Here is a 10,272-nt window from a genome sequence, read left to right on the forward strand (position 1 = left end):
TGTCTGTAAATTCAGAAATTAATGCGAGGTTTTTATTATTGCGACAATAATTAAGACTCGCATTTTGAAGTATTGCGTTTGAATTAATCAGGATTTGTTCTTAATCGTTGTAATCAAAATCTCATTTCAGGCTATAATGACACTCATCGCATTAATATTTCACAATTGCACGCAACAAATTTATATTCAAAGACTATGAATTTGATGTATATTTGACAAGATTAGTTCGTTAAAATTACCAATTAATTCTATAATTAGTGTATTATTCTCCCAAGTTTATTTGAAAAGGTATAATTCCTCTATACAAATGGCAAAATCTTTCATAAAATATCCAGTAAGTTGGATAAACGTTTACCAAATCATCCCAATACAGTTTGATTTATATATTCACTTTGCTATTCCGTTCTTGCACAGTGATATAGTTAATTTTGCGTCATCCCATATTCTAGCAAAGGGAGATTATCTCAGCATCACCGTTACATTAGTAATAGCTCTCGTACATAAAATAGTTACCGGTAGTTCGAACTGTATGATCATGTGTGAATCTGATCTTTATATTAAAAGTGCATAAATGGTTCACATATGGGTCTTATTTAAACATTAAACAGTATCAAAACAATTAGTGCATTATAATATAACCAAATAGGCATGCAAAAAAGAATCAATAGGCAAAATATGCTTGTCTACCGTCTAATTCTAATTGCTATTATTTACTGTATTGTACATAGGTCAATTCCATTCCATTCCATTCAATTTTATTTATTTTTTAATTTTCAGAAGAAAACAGTATTTCTAACAATTAAATTGAATTAATTTGATATGACGTTGACACACGGTAATCACTCTCATGTTTTTATTTACATCGCTGTCAATCATCCGGTAAAGATGAATATTCATTACTACCCTCGGTAGTTAACGTCCCTCGATGGTTAACTTTAAGTGCCTACCGTTTCAGTAAGCGTAACACAAAAGTGCTCATTTTCAGAAAATCTAGAATTGAAAAACTAAAACAAAAATGCTCATGGAGTCCGCTTTCTATACCCAAATCCAAATGACAAAATTATTTTGTAAAAAAACAGTGCAATTTAGTAAAATTTTGCATTTTCTCAATTTATTCATGTCCTGATACTGTGCTGGTGGGTCCTGTCATTGTGCTGGTGGGTCCTGATACGGTGCTGGTGATTGTGGGTAAAAAGTTTGTCATATTTGAAACAAATGTTACAAAATCAATAAAATTTAGCTGATAATTGTATTCAATCGGATCTGTGACTCCAATTTTTACTTTTGTGCATCCATTTGGCTGTTTTATATCATGATAAATCGTTATTATATTTCATAAATGGGCAACATCTTCCGTCCAATATCAGATGAAAATGTATCTAATTAGAATAGTTTTATTTAAGATATTAAATGCCCTTGAATTGATGATTCTCTACAAAATATGTTAACTTAAACAGTTTTAAAAGGTGCTTAAAATAAAGCGACATTTATAAGAGGGGGTCTTATATTGACATTAAGGTTTGACTGGTTTATTTCAGTTAAATGTGCGTTTCACACACCTCTCGCAACTCCATCCAACCAACCCCTCCTCCTTTCCTCCTTCATTGGTACAGTGGTGTAACAACACAACAATTTATCACATGAATTAATAACATTAAGACACAAATTATTGAACAACGCATACTCGCAGCTACTGAAAGCTAGTTCAAAGACGCATACGAATACTAAAAATCTGGACTTGAAATAAGGCGTACAGGTACCGTACAGTTTTCAATTTGTTAGGGGGCATGGCGTAAAACAGCTAATCAAAGAATTCAACTTTATGTATAACTAATATAGGACAATGCTGTTGATTAGAAAATGCTCCATTTCAGGACCTTTTGTTTTCCAAAGTAATTAATATTACCAATAATTGATAAGTTCCAGGTCGACGGGTTCAAACAGAAAGATTTTGAAAGCAGAGAAAACTGCATCTTATAATCGGCATGACTTTATCAGATTACAATCCCAATACTAAAATAAGGCTTACGCAAAGTTATATACTTTAATTCGTTCACGGACCCACGATATCACGGGTGTGTTCTAGTATCTTATTAAGATTGTTTCTGTTAAAAATAAATTTCAATTTTCTCAGAAAAAAAATCTGTTTAATGGCACTACAGCAAAGGTTATCTTTATGTACTGACAATTATCAGAAAAAGTAACACCCGAATGTTTGTGGTCATCAACCTTTTTAATAAATTGTCCATTATTGCAGTAGAGTGTCCAATATGCACTTGCACTGCACTATAATTTATATAGTAGAAAATAATGATATACAAAAACATAAACATTATATATACATGCAGGTAACTGTAATATACATTTATTTATTCTATAAATAACAATAAACCAGAGTATACCGAGTTGTATCACTACAATATAAAAGTTATTACGATGAGGTTGAACTCCGTGTCATTAATTTATCATCCACGCCCAGAAAAAGAAATTATATCTGTAAGCAAACCTCACTTTCAGGTATAGAGATGTTATTTGTTTATGAGACAAGCGGTTTTCGAACCATCCACAAGAACATGCGGTCATCCGATGTTCAGTGCATCAGTACTTTGATTTTTAACTGTTATCGGTTTTAAAAGTTAGATGTAGGTATATAATTTAGTGTTTTTTTTACATCTTATATACTTGGATAATTATACTCAATTGGTAGTATGAAGCTACGAGATATTTTAATTTTTGAAATTACAGTGGAGATCAGTTCTAACCTCTCATAAATTCTGTCAGAATCTGTCAGGAGAACTGTTCTAGAACAGTATGTAGAACTGTCAGCCTGACACCTTTTAGTCAGTTCTAGGTTAGAACTGTTCTAGCTAGAACTGATTTGGTCAGTTCTACCTAGAACTGATTTGGACAGTTCTAGCTAGAACTGATCCTGACAGTTCTACCCTAGAACTGATCCTGACAGTTCTAGCTAGAACTGACCAGATATTTGGTCAGTTCTACAGCTAGAACAGTTCTACGGTTAGAATTGATTTCAAATTCTACGGCTAGAATTGATTTATAAATTCTACGGCCAGAATTAATTTATAAATTCTACGGCTAAAATTGATTTATAAATTCTACGGCTAGAATTGATTTATAAGTTTGAAGAAATATTTGTCTTAATATAAAAGCTTCGGCAAAATAGCGATTAATATTATATAGAGTTTTGCTATTTTGCCGGTTTTATTTCAGATTTATAATCGGCAAGAGAACATGTTTAACCTCGCCATATTCTGCATGTATGTGCCTGTTCCAAGTCAGGAGCCTGTTATTCAGTGATTTTCTTTGTTGATGTGTTACATAAATTATTTGTTTTTCTTTCATTTTTTGAACATAAATTAAGCCGTTAATATTGGGGAAAAGGGGGGGGGGCGGCGGGGGGGGGGGGGGGGGCATTATTATTTCATTTATTTTACATTTGTCATTCGGGGAGTCAGGATGACTCGTTTTACATAACAAAATTATCTGACCTTAATGTAATACGTTATTCCGGCCCAAACCACCAGGGACGGATCCAGCAGTCTAAAAAAAGGGGGGGGGTCCAACTAAAATTTATTGTCCTCATTCAAATGCATTGATCTTCCATAAAAAGGGTGCTGTACAGTAATTCAGTTATAATTTTAGGTCAAGAGGGACTGTAATATATACAAGTTATAGCAATATTGGAAAACAATGACCTCAAAATTTTGTACGCATGAATTTATAGTGCCAGCTTGTCCTCTTTTTATTCAAAGTATTGAATCGAAAACAAATATCATTAGTTTTTATACTTCAGACTGAGTCGTGTCATAAAATCTTTTGACCGCATCAATCTAAACTGACCTTATTTTCTCTTTCTTTCTGCAAATCTATATAGCTGTACAGTAATTCAGTTATAATTTTAGGTCAAGAGGGACTGTAATATATACAAGTTATAGCAATATTGGAAAACAATGACCTCAAAATTTTGTACGCATGAATTTATAGTGCCAGCATGTCCTCTTTTTATTCAAAGTATTGAATCGAAAACAAATATCATTAGTTTTTATACTTCAGACTGAGTCGTGTAATAAAATCTTTTGATCGCATCAATCTAAACTGGCCTTATTTGCTCTTTCGTTCTGCAAATCTATATAGCTGTACAGTAATTCAGTTATAATTTTAGGTCAAGAGGGACTGTAATATACAAGTTATAGCAATATTGGAAAACAATGACCTCAAAATTTTGTTCGCATGAATTTATAGCGCCAGTATATCCTCTTTTTATTCAAAGTATTGAATCGTAAACAAATATCAGTAGTTTTCATACTTCAGACTGAGTCGTGTAATAAAATCTTTTGACCGCATCAATCTAAACTGAACTTATTTGCTCTTTCTTTCTGCAAATCTATATAGCTGTACAGCAATTCAGTTATAATTTTAGGTCAAGAGGGACTGTAATATACAAGTTACAGCAATATTGGAAAACAATGACCTCAAAATTTTGTTCGCATGAATTTATAGTGCCAGCATGTCCTCTTTTTATTCAAAGTATTGAATCGTAAACAAATATCAGTAGTTTTCATACTTCAGACTGAGTAGTGTAATAAAATCTTTTGACCGCATCAATCTAAACTGAACTTATAAATTGCTCTTTCTTTCTGCAAATCTATATAGCTGTACAGTAATTCAGTTATAATTTTAGGTCAAGAGGGACTGTAATATATACAAGTTATAGCAATACAATGTATTGGATAACAATGACCTCAAAATTTTGTTCGCATGAATTTTTTAGTCAGCCAGCATGTCCTCTTTTTATTCAAAGTATTGAATCGTAAACAAATATCAGTAGTTTTCATACTTCAGACTGAGTCGTGTAATAAAATCTTTTTGACCGCATCAATCTAAACTGACCTTATTTGCTTTTTCTTTCTGCAAATCTATATAGCTGTACAGCAATTCAGTTATAATTTTAGGTCAAGAGGGACTGTAATATATACAAGTTATAGCAATATTGGATAACAAAGACCTCAAAATTTTGTTCGCATGAATTTAAAGTGCCAGCATGTCCTCTTTTTATTCAAAGTATTGAATCGTAAACAAATATCAGTAGTTTTCATACTTCAGACTGTGTCGTGTAATAAAATCTTTTGACCGCATCAATCTAAACTGACCTTATTTTCTCTTTCTTTCTGCAAATCTATAAAGCTGCACAGTAATTCAGTTCTAATTTTAGGTCAAGAGGGACTGTAATATACAAGTTACAGCAATATTGGAAAACAATGACCTCAAAATTTTGTTCGCATGAATTTATAGTGCCAGTATATCCTCTTTTTATTCAAAGTATTGAATCGTAAACAAATATCAGTAGTTTTCATACTTCAGACTGAGTTGTATAATAAAATCTTTTGACCACATCAACCAAAACTGACCATATTTGCTTTTTTATGTGAGTCTATATAGTTGAACAGTACTTCGGTTATATTTTTTTTACTGTAGTATATATAAATAACTGCAATATTGGAAATTGAACAAACATGACTAACTTATGTCTATGGGCGCTGATAACACAATAACGACAGAAGACCCGTTACATCCAAACTTAAATTATTAAATAATGAACCGTCACAAAAAGTGAATTTTTATTTAGTCAGTAGTTCATGATGGTTTTTTTTTAAACAGAACTATTTAAGGGCATCATCCAACACTCACATCACTGATTCATATACTTTATTTTAAAATGAAAAGTACATGTATGAGAAGTTCTCTTCTTGGAAAGGTAACTATACTGACTATACTGTTAATATAATTTGAAGAAGGAAAATGATTGGTTTTGTTTGTAGCCTTACGTCCAGTGGCAAATATTTCATTCATGTTCAGATCGAGTATATTTTTCTGACGTTCCAGACTCCCAGATATTATTCATTATCGTTATGGATAAGTTTGGCAACGAGATAATGCAAATCTGAGACCTCAGTGCAAATCTCGAGGTGCAAATGTACATAGTTTTCTTGCGTTTAACAACCCTGTGTTCATTACTATGATATCCCATAATTCATCCACTGTACAATTTTCGTTTGAGCATTTGTCCAAACAGAATCTTAAATCATGAATGTAAATCCAAGCCAAACAAGGTAAATTAAGATTAAATTTACTTGAATTAAATGCAGAGTTATATTTACGAAGAGACTGTTAAAAACGGGGAACGAAGAAACGTAAACAATGATGTTTCATTTGCAATCTCATAAAAATATTTCTCCGATGAGTTGGATAACCTCCTATCCACTTCGATATTTGTACATGTAAATTTTGATCAGTAAAAAATATAGAAAAATCTGCTATTATATATAGTAAAGTAATTGGAACTGATTTTTTCTTCTAAATTCTAAATTGCCCTTTCTGCAGTGACGTCATTTAGAACTGTTCTACAGTCCTGACTGATTTAGTCAGTTCTGCTGACAGTTCTACGGTTAGAACTGATTTGGTCAGTTCTACCTAGAACTGATCCTGACAGTTCTACCCTAGAACTGATCCTGACAGTTCTACCTAGAACTGATTTAGTCAGTTCTACCTAGAACTGATCCTGACAGTTCTACCTAGAACAGTTCTAGGGTAGAACTGTTCTAGCTAGAACTGTTCTAGGACAGGTTAGAACAGTTCTATGACAGAATATTCTGACAGTTCTAATGAGAGGTTAGAAGTGATCTCCACTGTAATAGCACATTTATATATTTTAAACCGATTTCTGTTGGTGCAAACAAGTATAAATTCAAGTGAAAAAAAAAGTACACGAAAAGATAAAATATTGATTTTAATTTGTATATCTGACCCCTCCCTCTCCCTATCCGGCAAAAGTTCTTTTTTTTTCGGGGGTGTGGGGGGGGGGGGGGGGGGTGTGTGTAAAAATGGGCAATCATTTTATCGCATTTTACTTTTTTTAGTTTTTCGAGTCCTGAAAACACATATTAAATGGGGAAAAAATGTTTGATATATCTGGCTTTAGATTCGATTTTTTACATATATATATATATATATGTAATATAATTATTTTCTGTGACTGTATCTTACATTCATTTGTAGGATCCTTTACTATAGATAATTTAGCTGATCTGTAAAAATAACATCTTCATGTCTTATATATCATGTACTGCAGTACGCCGCTAGATTAAAACTGACGTGGAAAGGTAACACACGGCCAGCGAAAGCTCTTTTTTTTTGAGAGCCCAGGTGGTCGTGTGGTCTAGCGGGACGGCTGCAGTGCAGGCGATTTGGTGTCACGATATCACAGTAGCATGGGTTCGAATCCCGGCGAGGGAAGAACCAAAAATTTGCGAAAGCAAATTTACAGATCTAACATTGTTGGGTTGATGTTTAGACGAGTTGTATATATATATTATATATATATATACAAAGGCTACATGTTAATGTAATAATACAAAGAATTCACTGTATCAAAAAATGAAATAAATGCGTGAAGTGAAATTCCTCAGTAACGAGTCATTACTACAGCGAAGGTGTGTTTGGTACTCAAAAAGCCTCGTGATATTACCAATATTAAAAGTGTATTTCTGAGTCTGGTATTTTTTCCGTTCTGTTCACTCATTTTCAATTTAAATTATGGCATATTTTTATTTTTATTCAAGAAATATATTTAAATATATAAATATCATTCACTCCCCTCTTAATTCTTTATCAAAAATCTTTGACAACAGACTTTCTTTTGGAATTATAAAATGCAAAACTTTAAAAATGTTATTTCTGTAAGTGTAATTTAGGTTATCTCATCTTCATTCTCCGACAAATTCTAGGTTGGCCTTCCATAGAATAGTCCTACATTTTTTCAGTGTTCTATCGAACTTTCGAAAATAACTGACAACTGTTTAGACAAACAATTTATGAAAAAATCAACATCAATTTTTAGAATTTCAAAACTACCCCAAGCCACTGTTCCCTCCCTCTTCCTACCCCACCACCCCTCCCCAATAGAAAAGGTAAAAAAAAACCGCAAAACTATAGTCATCCTTTTAATCAGCACTAAATTGCTTACAAAGAAATCTGATTTAAGCTGCTGAAGACACATGATTCAAACGCACAGAAACAAGGCTGAGATTCATTTGGTTGAATAAAAAGAAAAGTATCTACAGTATCGTACAAATGTGTCGGAGAAACATTATTCAGGATGCTTAGATTACACTGAATTTATTATTTAAACTCATCTAAGAGGTGTTCAGGCTCACCTGAATCCGATTGTTTGCCTTGATCAACTTTGATTGTGTCCGATTCGTATACGAAACATGTTAAATCATCAAGAATTTTAGCGCCCGGCCCAAGTCAGGAGACTCTTGGCTTTGTAAGTCTTGTACATATTTTTATTTAAATTTCAGTTCATTGAAATATTGATAACCGATAACAGCTTTTTTAATCATTTTAAATGAGAAAACAGAAAACAATAAATTAAAAAATTATGGGTTATTTTTTTCATAATAACAGGAAACATAGTCACAATAATGTCTATTTTAAGAAAACAGATAACAGCTAGATATAGTCAATTATCTGGAATATTTGCCACTTTTGACTTAAATATAAAGGCACAGAACTAGGACATAGGAGCACAGAACCAGGACCGTTTTTTAAATCACCAGCACAGCGTCAGGACAATTTCGTTTAGCGAACTTGCACGACTTTTGCAATAAAACATTGTTGTAATATGCTTTTTATGGTACTTATGACGTATCAGAGAAAAATTAAGCAACAAAACGGTTGTTTTATTGCCATTCTGATACAATGTAAACAAACCCACCAGCACAGAAACAGGACCCACCAGCACCCGTCAGGACCGAATCACCAGCACAGAACGTTCTCTCGCAGGACAACCATACCCACCGTGAATATGTTCTCCTATTTATTTGTATTGTAGTCCTGTAATGTTATGTTGTCATTGTAATGTTATATTTAACATGGTCATTAAAGCGGGAGGTTTGGCATGCCGCAAATCCAGGTTCAACCCACCATTTTTTTCTTTAAAAAAAAAGGTCCAGTACCAAGTCAGGAATATGGCCATTGTTATACTATAGTTCCTTTCTGTGTGTTTAACAATTTAACGTTGTGTTTCCATTGTGTCGTTTATTTTCTCTTATTTGGTATTTATGTATTTGGTTTTGATGTTATATTTGTTTTTCTCATCGGATTTTGTCTTATGCTTTGTCCGTTTTGATGTGTGTCAATCTCCGGAGCAGATATCACATATCCGTTCCGTTCAATACTTTGTAACACTACACTCAATATGAAAATTTCCTCATGGGGTCGCACAATGTATGGCAGAGGTCATATTAAGTGCAGTATTGCGGAGCATGTATAGAACGGATATGAACTCTGCGCCGGAGATTGGGTGTGTGTTACATTTTAATGTTGTGCCGTTGTTCTCCTCTTATATTTAATGCGTTGCCCTCAGTTTTAGTTTGTTACATCGATTTGTTTTTTTTTTTCCATCGATTTAAGAGTTTTGAACAGCGGTATACTACTGTTGCCTTTATTTTCAATTTGTTTTCTCGTGCATTATTGTAACTTTGTTATGAAAAGCACGTTCTGTCATAGATGATGCTTTGTTTTTTTTAAATAAAACATATTTTTGTAATGTTTCTTGATTTTTATCTGGGGAAAAACTGCTAAAATTTAGAAAATATCTATGTAAGTGCTGCAGTAAATCGGACATGAAAATGTCCTCTTTTAAAGCACAACAGTTATATTTCTCCGCAAAGATATATAATATATTGCTTTATGTATGTTTTTTTCTATTCATTGGATTTCTGTATGTTGAATTCAGGTATACCGTACGTGTCATCTTTCGGAAATCGAAACTCTTTATGTATTCAACTTGAAACTTATTAAATTAAATAGCTATTTCTGTACACAAAATTATAGACTTGTAGACTCCGACTCACACTAATGAGTCCAGGTAGGGTGACATGTTTTCTTGCGGACTGGTAGCATGTCCCCTGTCTGAATATGCATTGTATGGATAGATACTAATTAGCCGTCTAAAGTCGTCATTTAAAGTTATTTTCTAAATGCTGGTAAAGATGAGGAGACAGCGATAGGAAAAGCAAAAACATAAATTTTTAAAAATGTAATTTTTAAGTTTTGTACAATATGTTTGATTGTGGTTATTATAACGGCTAAATAAGGAACATTTAAAAAGTTTTATATTTCGTTCGTCGAATTATAATTATTGAAAAACTCACCTTTATGTATCGAGCACATTTGGTGGAACTAACA

This window comes from Mytilus galloprovincialis, chromosome 9, assembly GCF_965363235.1.
Source record: "Mytilus galloprovincialis chromosome 9, xbMytGall1.hap1.1, whole genome shotgun sequence".
Classification (NCBI taxonomy): domain Eukaryota; kingdom Metazoa; phylum Mollusca; class Bivalvia; order Mytilida; family Mytilidae; genus Mytilus; species Mytilus galloprovincialis.